At 41.2% G+C, this 15,462-nt stretch overlaps 1 pseudogene; it reads left to right on the top strand.

Annotated features, from left to right (window-relative positions):
• Nucleotides 1–4,280: 4,280 nt before the first annotated feature.
• LOC103724654 overlaps nt 4,281–15,462 on the top strand; it is a 20,666-nt pseudogene continuing 9,484 nt past the window's right edge.

Consider the following 15,462-nt stretch of genomic DNA (forward strand, 5'->3'; position numbering starts at 1 on the left):
ATATATATAATATAGCATGTAGGATTTTAAAAAACTATTCTGAATGTTTATCTCAACAATATTTTAAATGCACAGCAATAATATATGTACTTTAATAGTACAGTAAATAACCTAGTCTAGTATAAGTCTAAAATAACCATGGTCATTTTGAATTTATAATGCTCATAAATGATATTTGAAGAAATTATAACAGTGACAATATCATATAAAAATATCTGTAATTCTATCAGTGTCAAAGACACATACTTTCCCAGCACTATGAAACTTCTGTCTACAGATAGTCTCCACTTATAAATGGGTTGACTTGTGATTTCTAAACTCAGAATGGTGCAAAATAAAGTCCACACAACCACCTTGTTTTCAACAATATTCAATAAATTATGAGAAGTACTAAACAATCCATTATGAAAACATATTTTAGGTTTATTGATTAGGCTAATATGTAGCCTGTGTTTAAGGGCGCCTAGGCTCCCTAAACCATGATATTTGTTAGGTTAGATATATTAAATACACTATTGACTTTTGACCTATAGATCTTCCCATGTTAGAATACCAAAATCTATTGACATGCACTGTCACATAGATTTGTATCTGGAGTGCTAATGCCACATATACATGTCCTAACTTTGGACATGTATATGTAGCTATCTATTAGACTTTGCTAGATTTTTTTATAAGTATCTCAGATTTGGTCCAAATCAAACTCCTGGTTCTGTCACCTTGCTGCTTTGTACTTAGGAAAATTCCCTCACTGGTTGTCACTGGTTCTGTGGTCTCAACACAAACTAGAGACGCCTGGGAAGAGGGAACCTCAATTTCTCCTCAGTTGAGGAATTGCTGCCATTGAATTGGCTTGTAGACATGTCTGTGGGGGCATTTTCTTGCTAATTGATGTAGGAGGGCCTAAGTCACCGTGGGCTGTGCCATTCCTGGACATGTGGGCCTGGGCTGAATAAGAAAGGTAGCTGAGCCAGCCAGGGGATGCCAGCCACTGAGCAGCACTCCTCCATGCTTCCTGCTTCAGTTCCTGCCTCCAGGTTTTGCCCTGAGTTCCTACCTTGACTTTTCTCTGTGAAGGATTATGAGTTATAAGCCAAATAAACCTTTTCCTCCCCAAGTTGCTTTTGGTCATGGTATTTATCACAGCAACAAAAAGTAACTAGAACACTGGTCATTCTTCCTAAGTAATTTGGCCATAGGAAAAGTTTCTCATATCTCATTTATGTGCAAATTTTACAAGTTACTATCTTCTGTTCTGAGCGGCTGAAACACTCCAGAAACGTCCCCTTCACCCATCTGAACCGCTTCGTGTTCAGGCTCCCAGGGGCAGTTGGATTAAAACCACCATTCGTTCTAGGTGCTAACATCCTGCAGCCCGCAGTCTTGGCACTTGAACCTGACTGGGGAAAATCCTGGTGGTTCCTTCTATCTTCAGAGGCTATAGAGAATCTACCTGAGTTCAACACTCCACCATCATTACCCTTCTTTCCTGGACCCCTGCCAAAGCCCCCTCAGGTTTGTGCACTTGAAAGGATCTAATGTCAACAAGGTCGGTAGAGTGATCCTTCTCAAATACAGGTCACGCTATACCGCTTCACTGTAGGTTACACCAGGATTCCTGTATCACAAGGTAACACCAAATCCCTTGCTGTGGCCGCCAAGGCACCGGCCCCTTCTAGTCTCTTCCCTCTGGCTATGTTAGACTCCGTTCAGTCACTCCTTGACTGTGGGTTCTCTCCCGCCTCAGCGCATGTGCACGAGGTTCTCCTTCCCTTACTGTTACTTTTCCTTCGGTGTTGAGAGGGCGTGCTCCCTTTAGCTCCTCCAGGTTTTACAGAAATACCACTTTCTCACCACAAGCCATTTTTAACCCTCACTACTAAATGCTCCTTTTTGCCTGCTTTTGTTCTCTCCTTCTCCATTATCATCATCTGAGTCTTAATTATTTTGCTCGCTCACCCTGTTTAGCTTCTGACGGTACTGCAAAACTCCAAACTCCTTGACAGGAAATATTTGCTTTTTTCACTCAGTCTTGTTTGCCAAGTACCTAGTAAGTAGCTAATAAACATCAGCTGAATGTGAACATGGATGCACTATGCTGCAGAAGTACAATGGGAAGCCCAAATACAGTTTAAAAATTTCATAATCCAGTGGGGATTTGACCTGTCCAACACATTTCGTGATCCATGCAAGTTCCCAATAGCTACTGAACTTACATTGGTCTGATGTGTCTTGATTAAGTAGGCTGCCTAAAATTATCAGGATTTGAATTTAGATAATGACACATAGTTGTGGTTTGATGGTGAAACGTCCCCCATGCTGTTTGCTGTATCATTTTACCTCTAAGGCTTACCTGGCACATGATAAGTGCTCAATAAGCATTTATTAAACAGGTTCCAGAGATCCACTATATAACATAATGCTTGTAATTAACAATGCTGTTTTGTACATTTAAAATTGTATTAAAAATTGTATTAAGAGGGTAGATCTCATGTTACCACAACAAACAAAGGAACACAAGGAAACTGTTGCAGATGATGGGTAAGTTTATTACCTCAGTGGTGATGATGGCTCCACGGTGTATGCATTTGTCCACGTTCATCAAATTATATACATTAACATGTTGCTGTACTTTGAAAATTCATGTTGCATGATTGCGACAGTATTAATAGGGCTTTTTAGAAGATGGCTAAGTCATAATGGATCTGTCTTCAAAGGTGGGATTAGTGCTCTATAAAAAGGCTTAAGGGGAAACGTGCACACCTTCAGTCTCTTCTGCTATGTGAGGTAAAGCTATTGTCCATTCAGGAGGAAGCAGATTCAAGCTGTCACCTTGGAAACAAAGAGCAACCCTGTCTAGACAAGGACCCATAAGGGCCATGACCTTGACCATCTAGCATACAAAACAGTGAGAAATAAATTTCTATTTATAAAGTACTCAGTCTCAGGAATTTTATTATAGGAACACAAATGGGCTAAGGCATATATGTGCAGTTTTGTGCATTAACCTACCTTAGTAAAGTTGTTTAATGAATAAAAGTAGAAAAGGTCTGGGGTGTAGCTCAGTGGTAGAACACTTGTCCAGCATGTATGGATAAGGCCCTGGATTTGATCTCTAGCACTACATAATAAAATAAATAAAAATAAAATATTATGCAATAAATGAAATGTAGGCAACACTTTTTCATTTTAAAGTCATGTGTCAAGAGATGGTTCATGAACATTTATAATCTGTTCACTGTTCTTGGATAGTCATTGATATGAGCAACTTTTTTGGCTCTGAACCTGAGCTAACCATAAAATGAGCCCTTCAAGAGGACTAGCTATTGAAATGTAGGAGAAAAATATTTTAATAACAAATTTGTGTTAAATTCCTGGGCCTTTTCATTGTCTAACAATGTCCTTCAACTGAAACATTTTCATTCTGGTGGGAAGCTTATTAAGACTCAAGAAGTTCTAAACTGAAACTTTCACAAGTCTCAGGAAGTATCTCAAACTTACAAGACTCAACAAGGCCTCCTTCTCCCCTGGTTATCTGGTTATATGAGCGGTAAGAATGGCTGTGGAGAGGAGATTCTCTGAGCTGTCAGCTGCCTACAAGTTGTGTAGAGAGTTCCATTCTGGAATGGCCTTTTTCTGTTATGTGGCTGTGTTTGAGTTATCTATCCTCCTGTAATCAACCCTCACCAATGCTCCTGGAAGTAGCCTCAATAAACTTATTGGTTTTCCAACCTGGACTTTGGTAGAATTATTTCCTCAGTGTTACTGGTACACTATCTGAAGTATGTAGACATGTATTCCTGTCACTCTGGAAAAAATCACACAACATTTGTGTATGAGCATTATTCCTTTCAATCAGAAACTTTGGCAAATAGGTAGTTCACTCCTGAAAGGTTCATACTACACAGCTGTGAGTACATCATTCACTTAACTACTCACTCCAGTGTTGCAAGCCCCAGGTATCCAGAGGTGAGTAAAGCTGGAGCTCAAAGTCTAGTTGAGGAAAGGGAGGAAGCAGATAATGAACAAAGCTGAAATAACTAACATTAGGATAGCTAAGAGGAACTGAAGTGAGGAGAAAGACAGGGTTAGGGAAATGCCACAGAAGGCACAAGTGTGAGGGCAGGAATGCAGATAGGAGGATGTGACCATCAAGCATGAGAAGGTGGTCTGAGTATTACCATCCCAATTTGGTTCAACGTTCTTAGAAGGCCAAGCAGCGTCAGGGCTGGAGGTGAGCGGGCTGAGACTGATATAGGCAGGCAGAAGGAACTCCAGAGATGCCCTACACGAAGTCAGGTGAGTAGGAGCAGCAATTTGATGCCGAAGAGAATGCGCAAGGCAGAGAAGAGACATATATACAAGCTAAAGAGGGCCGTTGTGCATTGACCCTTGGGCCATTTCCTTGTCCACAGTGGGCTGAAATCCTAGTTCGAAACCTGCCAACACCAAAGTCAAAATTGTTCACATTTAGTTGTTTAAAACAAAGCCCAAAGAAACAGAGTTCCATCCATTTACAAGCCTTACAAAACTGTTTCCAAAATCTTACAGCCATATATAAGATAAAACCTAGGGCTATAAGGACCTTAAACTACTTTTGGTTTTAGAAGCAGACTCCCTGCTGGACCACTGTGGGACATCACCTAGGATGTCCCCTAGGGACATCCACCTGCTGGATGTATAAGCTCCACTTCCAACTGGCCCCTCCCCAGGGAGTTTCCTTGCCCTGCCCCTTCCCTTCTGCATAGCAGCTGCTGGACTATCTTAGGCTGTGAGGGACTTACCTTGCCTGGAAACCTGTCCGAGTGGCATCCAAATGAAGCCTGGGTACACGACTGACACCTTGTGGTGTTCTATTTTCCCTTGTTCAACACCCCATGCCCCACTCCCGCAAATGGGACATCCAATCACATCAGGTCTTGTTCAAGACTAGAGGGGGCATCTCCTCCAGGCATCACAAAATCAAGACAGCTGTCCGAGTGGCATCCAAATGAAGCCTGGGTACACGACTGACACCTTGTGTTCTATTTTCCCTTGTTCAACACCCCATGCCCCACTCCCGCAAATGGGACATCCAATCACATCAGGTCTTGTTCAAGACTAGAGGGGGCATCTCCTCCAGGCATCACAAAATCAAGACAGATGGTGAGACTTTGAACCAGAAAAACACAAGGGCATGTGTTCACACTCACTGTATTTGTGGGAGGGAAGACAAACCTCTATTTTTAAAAGTCACTTTACATTATAATTTTGTTGGATGAACTGGTTACATGCAATTTTGCAATTCAGGTATATTTAAGCTTCCTAACTTTGTGTGGCAAACCTTTGTAGTATAACCGAGTGCCTTAGTTTCTGGATTGGTAGACAGGGTGGTCAGCCTTCTGCTTCCAGACTCAAACACACGAACTCGATCTACAAACACAGCTGCAGTACTCAGTTCTTTTATTGTGAACTTTAAGTTGTTTTTGTATTTTGTGGGATGCAACCATTCACCATTTCTAATCTAATGGTGTGAGAATAGTTAACTCTGCTGGGAGCAAGCGGTAAACTGCTGCTTCACAAATATAAAACAACTTCAACAAAATTGATTTTCTGGATGGAATCTTTGAGGAGAGTTGGCTATTAGCTTGAATGCAGGAATCACAGCATGCCACAGTTATAACTGGGCCCCTTATTACAGGCCCATAAATATATTTTAGCTATTTTGAGAGCTGTATTTTTCATGAATTTCACTCACATGAACTGACATGATGGCTGAGTTAGACAACGGAGTTGGCGAAGAATAAAACATTGCATAGAGAGAGTAAGAAAGACAAGAGGCTATTAGACTATTAACGTGTGCGTTTATCCTTCATCCTAATGAGTGAAGGGGAAAACCACTGAATTTTCAGAGTTAAGCATTTGGTTAAGTGCCATCATCCTAAGGACCGTGCCACATTCCCAGAAAAACCACAAGACCCTTCCAGAGTACCCAGACTTTGTTCTTAGGTGATTCTAGATTGTGTCAAGTTGACAATTAATGCTACCCATCACAGGTATCAACTGGTATCACACCCGGTACCATGTGTCTCCTGAATAGCAAAACTGAGTGAGAACCTTTGGCTAAAGACTGTGAAGATTCCTGGCACCATTCAGACCAGAGTTCCTCTCTATTCAGCCAGGGACATTCAGAATTGTCAGCATCTGTACTCGATTTTGTGTCTACTGAGCACTTTGGTGTCTATTTCATACTGATTTCCTAGCCTCTGCTCCAATGCATGGACTGTGGAGAGGTCTTCATGGCAAGAAACGAGTGATTAAAACCCTAGCTGTGCCTCTCACCCAGCTGGGAGACCTGGGACGTTTTCCAATTTGGGGAAATTCAGTTTCCGTATCTGTACAGTGTAGGCAGTAAGGCCTGCTGGTGGACACTGAGCATGCGCTAAGGAAGCTGTGGCTTCCTCGCGTCGCTCTGGCTCCATGACTACTTGGGCCTCACCAGGCTACAGTCTTCTCGTCCTTTCTTCCCATCTGTCACCTCCCTCTCCAGGGATGACCATTGTACTGTTTTTTAAGTAACCTCCTGGGTGCAAGGACTCAGAGGGAAAAGCTGATGCCTTTGAACTTCATGCCTGGCATCACTTTGCGTAGACATTTTAGCAGTGGAAACAGAATATCAAATTAAGAAAGAATAATGAAGGATGATCCCAAATATTGTCCCAACACCGCTGTTGTATCTCTGGCTAAATCTCTTTGCATGTCCTTTATCCTTAGCATCCCTCAACTTCCTACAACGTCTACATCAACTCCTGAACTGAAGAGAAATTCCATCAAAGAAACTTCTAATTTTCCCTGTTTAGACTTAGACATGACCTTGTAGTATAACCAAGTGCCTTGGTTTCTGGATGGGTAGACGGAAGTCCAGGGCCTCTCCTCTAGGGAGGAGGAAGGAACCCTTTCTCTTGTGCCACACTTTTACCCAAACCCTCTTTCTTCAGTTTTCCATCCTTCCCTCATCTTTCTTCCTTCTTGCCTGTAAAATTAAAAAACTAGTTTTCAATTGAAAGTATCACTTTAGAAAGAATTCTCCCTTATTTTTAAGTTCCTGTCCTGTTTTTCTCCTTTCTTTTGAGACTGGCCTTCATGAAAACAGTATTCTCCAAATTTGCTGTGCACCTCCATTCATTCTTCCATTCATTACACTATGTCCTCTCATGACATCTCTTGCCCAGGTCATTCGACTGAATGTTCGTATCCACCCTGCCCCCTAATTCATATATTGAAGTCTCTAGAGGAAGGGCCTTTGGGAAGTAATTGGGTTTGAAAGATATTGTGAACACCAGCTGGAACAGCTGTTCAGAGCCCTGGCAACTGTATTAGGAGTCTTATAAGAAAAGGCCAGGGAACATTCCTGTTCTCTCATTCTCCCCACTATGTGTGTATAGAGCAGGAAAACAGCTGTGAAAAAGCCAGGAAGAGAGCCCTCACCAAGAACTCAACCGTCCTGGTGCACAATCTGGGACTTCCAGGATCCAGGATTTTAAGAAATGAAAGTTTGCATTTGAAAGCATCCATTCTAAGGCATATAAGGTCCTTAGATCATTGGAGCTGTGCCCTGGAATGCCAGCCTGAGGTTGGGTGTTTAAGATTTGTTTTATCACCTTTGCAACTATCTGCAAAGGTGATTTCTGAAATTGTGCATGTCTTGCCGAAAGCTTAACTAAAAATGGAGAACACCGAGTAGACAGTGCCCAAGCTACTCGGCCAGGAAGGAACTGTACGTAGGGGGTCCTGAAAGCATTCGTATACTCTGAGGCTGGGGTCAGGGTCCCTGCGTGTCCCATGAACATGGGTTGGTCTTGGCCTCAGAAGGAGGTACAACACTGGGCTTCCATAGAAAAGTCCTGGTGAGCCTGGACTTGGTTGTGGCTGTAGCTGCAGAGGTACTGGGATGTCCATTGTTGGCTTGGCAGTCAAGACAGGCATCAAAGGCAGATGCCCTGGGGCACGCAGGACTCCCAGTGTTTTTCTTTTTTGCTTTCTGGTCTACAAGGTGAGCATTTTGCTGTGTCACGTGCTACCCACCATTACCATCTGGCACTCTCAGTGAGAGCCCCAGGCAATGGGTTTACTGCATCCTCGACTGGAACTTCCAGAACTGGGAGCAAAATAAACCTTGTCTTTCTGCAAGTTGATGATCTCAGGTCTATCATCACTTCAGATTTATATCATCTCTTGCACATATCAGTTTTCTTTTCTTTTTTTTTTTTATGTGAGTGTGCATGACTGACTGACTGGGTATTAACATGTCTATGATCCTGATGGGCTTCAGGGTGTGCTGCCTCAGTGTATAGTGCTTTGGCATGTTGAATATTTTAAGCTGAAAGAAACAGAGAGGACAGGAGTTGGAAGGACTCGTGATCTTGCCCTAAGCAGTCTTTAAGAATGCCAGGTGGCGAATGCCCCTTCCTACACACAAAAAAGAGCATCCATCTCTCTGAAGACAGTGGGCACCAGAGGACTCGGGGTTATGGCATTTACTTCTTTTAGCTCAGATCTTTTCAGTTCTACCATATTTTCCTACAACATCTCACCCTCCATCAAACCAAGTATAGAAACACTCAGGTTCTCTGTTTCTTTGGGTCTTTATTTCCTTTAGGAGGCTTTCAGGTCCACAAGACATTCACATTACAGATTTGTGTGGTTTCCTCTCATTTATCTTTTAAACATATTTATTTTACTGTACGTGTGTACATGCCACACGTGTGTTGGTGCCTACAGAGGCCAGAAGACCGTGCCAGATCCCCTGGAGTTGGAGTTACAGGAGGTTGTGACTCACCTAGTATGGGTACTGGGAACCAAACCCAGGTCCTCTGGAAAAGAACAAATGCTCTTAACTGCTGAGCCATGTTCCCAGCCCCATCTGTCTTTTTTTTTTTTTTAACCTGAGTGGAAGAAAATATTTTCCCTCCCCTACAAACCAGCTGTACTAATTGACTGATTAAAACATGACAATATATCGACTATTCAATTTTTATATATTAAAAATACAAAATCATAATTTTGGAGAAAAAATTGAAAATAATATAAGCAAAAGAAGAAAACTTCATATAATAGATCCTCACCATTACAACATCTTTGAGTATAAGATATACCACTAGAGAGGTATAAGTACAAAGGTACTCCTTATTAAACCTAAGATACAAAGGCCTCCCATGTATACATAGGAATAACATCTTTCCATACAATACATGGAGACCAACTATTCCATTTTTGCAAACTGTCTAATATGTTGAGAAGGGAGAATAGCATGTTCCTCTTATTCAATATTTCTATTGTTTGCACTTTTCTTTTAAAAATGTGTAATCAAAGTCAAAACTGAAATCCTTATATACACTTTAACATGCTGTTTTTTAGAGACATTTCTATTCCAGATGAATGCTGCTCAAAAAATTGTCTTATGTTGTCTTTGTGGACAGATACTTAACTGCTCTGCTTTTAAAATAATTCATCAATTCCTGCTGATCTCACCATGGACCTCTCAATTAATTCCTTTCTTTGATGACATAAAGAACTCTTTCCAGGCTGGAGAGATGGCTCAAGGGTTAACAGCACTGACTTCCCTTGCAGAGGACCCGGGTTCAATTCCCAGTACCCACATAGCAGCTAACAACCATCTGTAAATCCAGTTCCAGGGGAAAATCCAAGCCTTCTTGTGACCTCCACAGGCTTTGCATGACATGGTTGCACTTACACACATGCAGGCAATACATTCATATACATAAAATAAAAATAAAAAATAAAGCATTTTTCAAAAAGAATTCTTCCCACTTTCTCTGTATTCAGAAGCTGCATTAGTTATACAGTTTTGGCGGGACTTTGTTCGGTACTCTTTCATTTAAATTCTTTGTTCATTTCCCTCCTGCTTTCAGTTTGCTAATTCTGCCTTCCTGGTGTTCTTATTATATTTCTTTATTGCATTACTGTTGCATCACCATGACTTAAATACTTTACATGAATGACTTAAGGAAGAAAAGATTTATTCTGGCTCATGGCTTTAGGTGCTTTAAATCCATCATGGTGAGGAAGGCTTTGCAGAGTTCACGACAGCACGGCATGTCTCAGTCTCTAGATAGAGCTTGAATTCTAGAGGAGGTCTGTGGACCAGGGACAGAACAAACAACCTACTCCCAGTAGCAAGGCCATACCTCCTAAAGGTGTCACAGACTCACAATATAGTGCTGTCATCCAGGACACAAACATTCAAAACATGAGCATGTTGGGGGGCATTTCAGATCCACACTGTAATTTCTACATTTCCTCCTTAGAGGCTCATGACTGTCTCACAGCACAGCAGAGCATATTGTCTGGCTTCCCAGGCTTTGCTTAAAAATCTTGGGCCAATACCCTGTAACTCTTGCCCTCTTCATGCTTGCAAAACCAGCATCACATGTCTTATATTGAGTTCAGCTATCATATTGTGATGGTTTGAGTGAGAATGTCCCCCACAGGCTCCAAGTATCTGGACTTTTTGTCTCCAATCAGTTGTGCTGTTTTGGGAGGTCTTAGAAGGTATGGTCATGCAGGAGGAAGCACATCACTGGGGGGAGGTTTTCAGAGTTCTCAGGACCTGCTAGGTCTCCAGTCAGTCTCTGCTTCCTATGTCTACTTGATATGATCACTTGGCTTTCTGCTCTGGTCACCTCTGTCACCATGCAATGCCACCCCCCCCCACACCATTGTGAACTCTAATCCCTCTGGAATTGTAACCCAAATGAACTCTTCTATAAGTAGCCTTGGTCTGGTGTCTTGTCAAAGCAACAAAGAAGTAACTAATACACACATTGAGAAGCAGTCAGACCTGCTTACCCCATAACTGTAATGGCGTCTGATTGCCAATATGCTTGAACCTGGGAAAATACTTCCTTAGGTGGCTCTGTTTGAACAGAGAACTGTTATGGCATTTTTTCGAATGAGTCTTTATTTTTATACTCCAGAGTCTTTGGCATTTCATCCTCAGGGCACCTTTTGTGTTGTCCTGATGTATGACTTCTCTTTAATGCGTGGAGATGCTCTAACAAGTACAGGAGCTTCATCTCCACTTGCATTATCTGCAACTTAATTTTTTTCAATTTGTATTTTATCAGCATTTAAAATATTTTATTATATTTATTCCATATTTTATAGCTATATAAACTTATTACCCTCATACTTATGATTTTTATATATTTTTAAGTTTTCTTTTTGAGACACAGGATCTCTATGTATTTCAGACTGGCCATGAGCTTATCATCCTACCTTATCCTCCTGAGTACTGAGAGGTGGGCACCACCATGCCTGGCTTTATTTTTATTATTATATTTTCAATGTATATTTTATATTTAAATTTTGTGCATTTCATATAATGCATCTTAGTCATATTTATACCCCTCCCCTCTCGCTACCGCCTCATAACCTGCCCACAGGATTTCATGCACTCAAGTTTGTGGACCCAGATGTTCCTCGATGTGAGTTCATCCACCGGAGCCTGTTCAACCTTTCAAGCACCACTCCCTTAAAGAATATCAACTCTTTCTCACTCAGCAATAATCAGCTGCCAATAATTCCTCAGCTAAGATGGGGGCCTCCTGCCCATTTCCCCAGTTCTACGCTGAGTTTTTATCTGAATTTGCATGGGTCTTGGTACATGCTGACACCATTGCTGTAAATTCATATGAGCAAGGTCCTAGAGGCCTGGAAGACACTGTTCCTGTATGTTCATGCACCAACTCTGGCTCTTATAATCCTTCTGCCCCCTCTTCTGCAATGATCGCTTAGTCCTGGGTGGGTGAGGTTTAATATAGGAGTCCTATCCAGGGACACGCACTCTGCAATCTCTTATTCTCTACACTTTGGCATTTTGTGTTCATTGCCCTTGTTGCCTGAGGAAGCTTCATTGATGAGAGTTGAGAGATGTCTTAATAGTCTCTCTACCCATGGCTCTACTATGTTCTGTGAGCTTTAAGTGGAGAGGTTCCACTGTAGGTGTGTCACTTAGGACTGGGCATCTCACACTTATTCTCTATGTGTGACCATTGTGGTACCTGTAATAGTCTCCATCTGTTGGAAAAAGTAGCTCCTTTCATGAGTGGTGACTGGTATACTTATCCGTAAATATGAGGGTCCATATTTAGCACACAGTAAGAAATTACATTTGTCTAGACACAGGGTTTTCTCTAGGATCTATGACCTCTCCAGCAACTTTAAATGTGTTCGTGATCAAGCTGCATGTTGCTAAAATATTTTCATTTGCTTTAGGCTTTTAATTCTCATTGTAAACCTAGATAAAAGCAACTCTCAGTAACCATGACACAGTATGAATGAATGCTCTGCTGTCTTAAAATTTTCTCAATGAAATAAATATTCATTCATTATTTTTGAATTCAGCCTCACTCAAATTTTCAAGACATTTATAAAACTTAGCCATATGCATCTCCAGATCCTAAGCATCTGAATGCCCATTAGTCCAATTCCCAGAAAGCCCTTGTTGGTATCTGAAACCTCACGAGCACAGACTTTTCTGTTTTCAGATCTATTAAATTCAGGTGTTTTGTACTCCTACTAGAATCACCTACTAAGCTCTGTTTATGGCATTCCAGGGCTTCCCTAGCCCTTATTGCCAAACTTCCGAGTTTCTTCTATAGTCCAATTATGAAGGCCTAAGATTCACACAGTCAAATTTAGCTACAGCAATGACCCTAGTCCTGGTGCCAATTTTCTGCATTAGTTACTACTTATGTATCATTATGACCACTGTACCTGACAGAAACAGCTTAAGCAAGGAATGTTCAGTTTTGTTCACAGGATTCAATTCCTCATGATGGCAAAGGCATGGAAATGTAGAACAGATCGTGTCATGGCAGGCCAGGAAACAGAGGAACAAGAATGCTAGTGAATTACCCCTTTTAATTGGTTTAGACTCCTAGACTGTGGGGTGGTAATGGTTGCCATCAGAGCGACTCTTCCTTCTCAGCCACTTAATCCTTTTTGGAAATACCCCCAGAGGCGCACCCACAGATGTGTTTCATCAGCCTAGTTGACAATGAAGATTAGTTACCACACTTACCTACGAGACAGGCCTGTAAGTGGAGACTTTGTAGTACCCAGGTGCTGGTCATTCTTTTTGGAAAGGAGAATCCATTTTCACTGAGCCCAGGTCATGAATCATGATGAAAGTTTTGTGACAGGTTATGATAGCTTCACATTTTATGAAGATTGATAAAGAAGCTATGTGTACTACCAGATTCCAATAGTAATTTGTGAGGTTCCATCTTTATTAAAATTGCTGTTGTTACAACCTACCAAGCATTGAAATGACAAGTAGTTTTGCCATTAAAATTATAAATTATATGGAGACTATTTCTAATTCCATTAGTAGTTCCAGTGTTTCCATAATATATGCTTTGCTTAAAGTGGTAGAATCATGAACATGGGTGGACACTGCTGGGATTTGATAGAACCAGTCCCACAAAATTTCAACAAAGCTGAGAAGACACAACTAACAATGCCCCGGCTAGCATAGAACATCAAGCGACCCTGAGCAAATGTCTCTCACTAATGAATAGGAATTGTACTAGCACAAGGGGAGAGACAGAAGCAGGTCACAGTAATAGGGACAGACGCTATGTTTTAAGTACTGTGACAAGCCGTTCATTTGAGCCAACTCAGCAGAAAACAGTCCAAACAGCAGAAACTGAAAGTGTTTAGAGACATTTACTGTGACACAGGATAAGTGGATATGTTAAGTTTATGTACTCTGTCCTAACAAATTTCTACTTAGCACAACCTTGTCTTGTTAATTCTAAGTTCAGTAGGTAGAAAGTCTGGGTGGGTATGGCCAAATTCTTGTCGCCAAAATCTTACAGGGCTAAAATCAAGTTACCAACATAACATGGCTATGTTTCTTTTATGGAAGCTGCAGGGAAAATCTTCCTAGCTGTTTCAGGCTGGGGCAGGACCCAGGTCCTTTTGTGTGGGTTGGAAGCCCCTTCTCCCTGGGTCTCTCCTTCCTAACCAGCGATGTTGTGCTGAGTTGCATTCCTAACTCACATGTCTCTGACTGCTCCTGTCGTTTGCTTTCCTCTTGTGTCACTATCAGAACACACTCTGCTTTTAAGCGGTAATGTGATGATCATACACACAGGGTAATCTCCCCTGTATCAACTCAGCAGTGTCACAAACACAGCACAGTCTTAGGAATGATATCACATTCACACACTCTGGAAACCAGGGAGTGACATCTCGGGAGTTCACATCTAGAAATTTTGCTTTAAAATTTAGAGGCTTGTTGAAAGCACATAGAAGTCTCCAGCCTTATGAGCACAGAAGTTATGTTCTAATGAAAACACATTTGTGGAGAGCTTTATTATAGAATTTCCTTTTAAAGATTATTTCTACGTTAACTTCCATTCAAGTCTTTTTTATAGCTTTTTCTTTTCTTTGAATAATTAGCTATTGGACTGCCCCCCCCCAATTTTTTTCTATATCAGGGGACCACTGATTAAAAAAGAAGTGGGTAATTCCACTTAAATTCTTTTTATATATGTATATGCACATATTTTAGGAAGTTTAAATTTTTTTATTATTTAAAATTTTATGTGTATGAGTGTATTGCCTGCATGTGTGTAAGTGCACCCATATTGTACAATACCCAAGGAAGTCAGAAGAGGGCTTTGGGTTCCCTGGAACTGGAGTTACAGATGGTTGTTAGTTGCTATGTGGGTGATGGGAATAGAACCCAGGCCCTCCACAAGAGCAATCAGTGCTCTTAACTGCTGAGCTGTCTCTCCAGCCCCTCCGTAAGAATTTTTCAAAAGGTCTTTAGTGTTAGTCATCCCTCCCCATACTCCCTCTGCACCCTGCCCGATTTAACTATTCCTGTTTCATTATCCCTTTTGTATCGCTCACAGTGGTTGTGACAACATGCGTAAGACCTGCACAAGTTCAAGGCAGACAAATCCCAACATCTCTGGGGAGGTGGGCGTGACGTCCTACCCCTAGTTGAGAAGGGATTGGTGAATGACAGCAGCTGGGAGAGGAAAAGTTCTCAAGGTGTGCCTCCAGTAGGTCAACACAATTTGACTGGATGGGCTTAAGAAAAGAGGACAAGAAGTTGGGTGGTTAGGGCAGTGGGGCGTGGGTTTGGGAGGAGAAAGGGGGGTGAGTATGGTCAAAGTACATTGTATAAAATTATCAAAGAACTAATACAATTTTTTAAAAGAAATGGGTAGGCTTTAAGTGATTGCAAATTTCATATATAATAAAAATTGAAAATAGTATACATATACACAAAAGTTATTAAGTGAACCATGCACATATTAGAAAGAAGCATGGATTACTAGGATTTTCTTATATGCTGACTTTTGTAGTAATCATGATTTAATTTCAGAAATATTTGCATCTATGAAACGTTGTGACTAAATATAACTTAACTATGGGAATGTT

The sequence above is a fragment of the Nannospalax galili genome, unplaced genomic scaffold (assembly GCF_000622305.1).
Source record: "Nannospalax galili isolate Female #2095 unplaced genomic scaffold, S.galili_v1.0 scaffold207, whole genome shotgun sequence".
NCBI lineage: Eukaryota > Metazoa > Chordata > Mammalia > Rodentia > Spalacidae > Nannospalax > Nannospalax galili.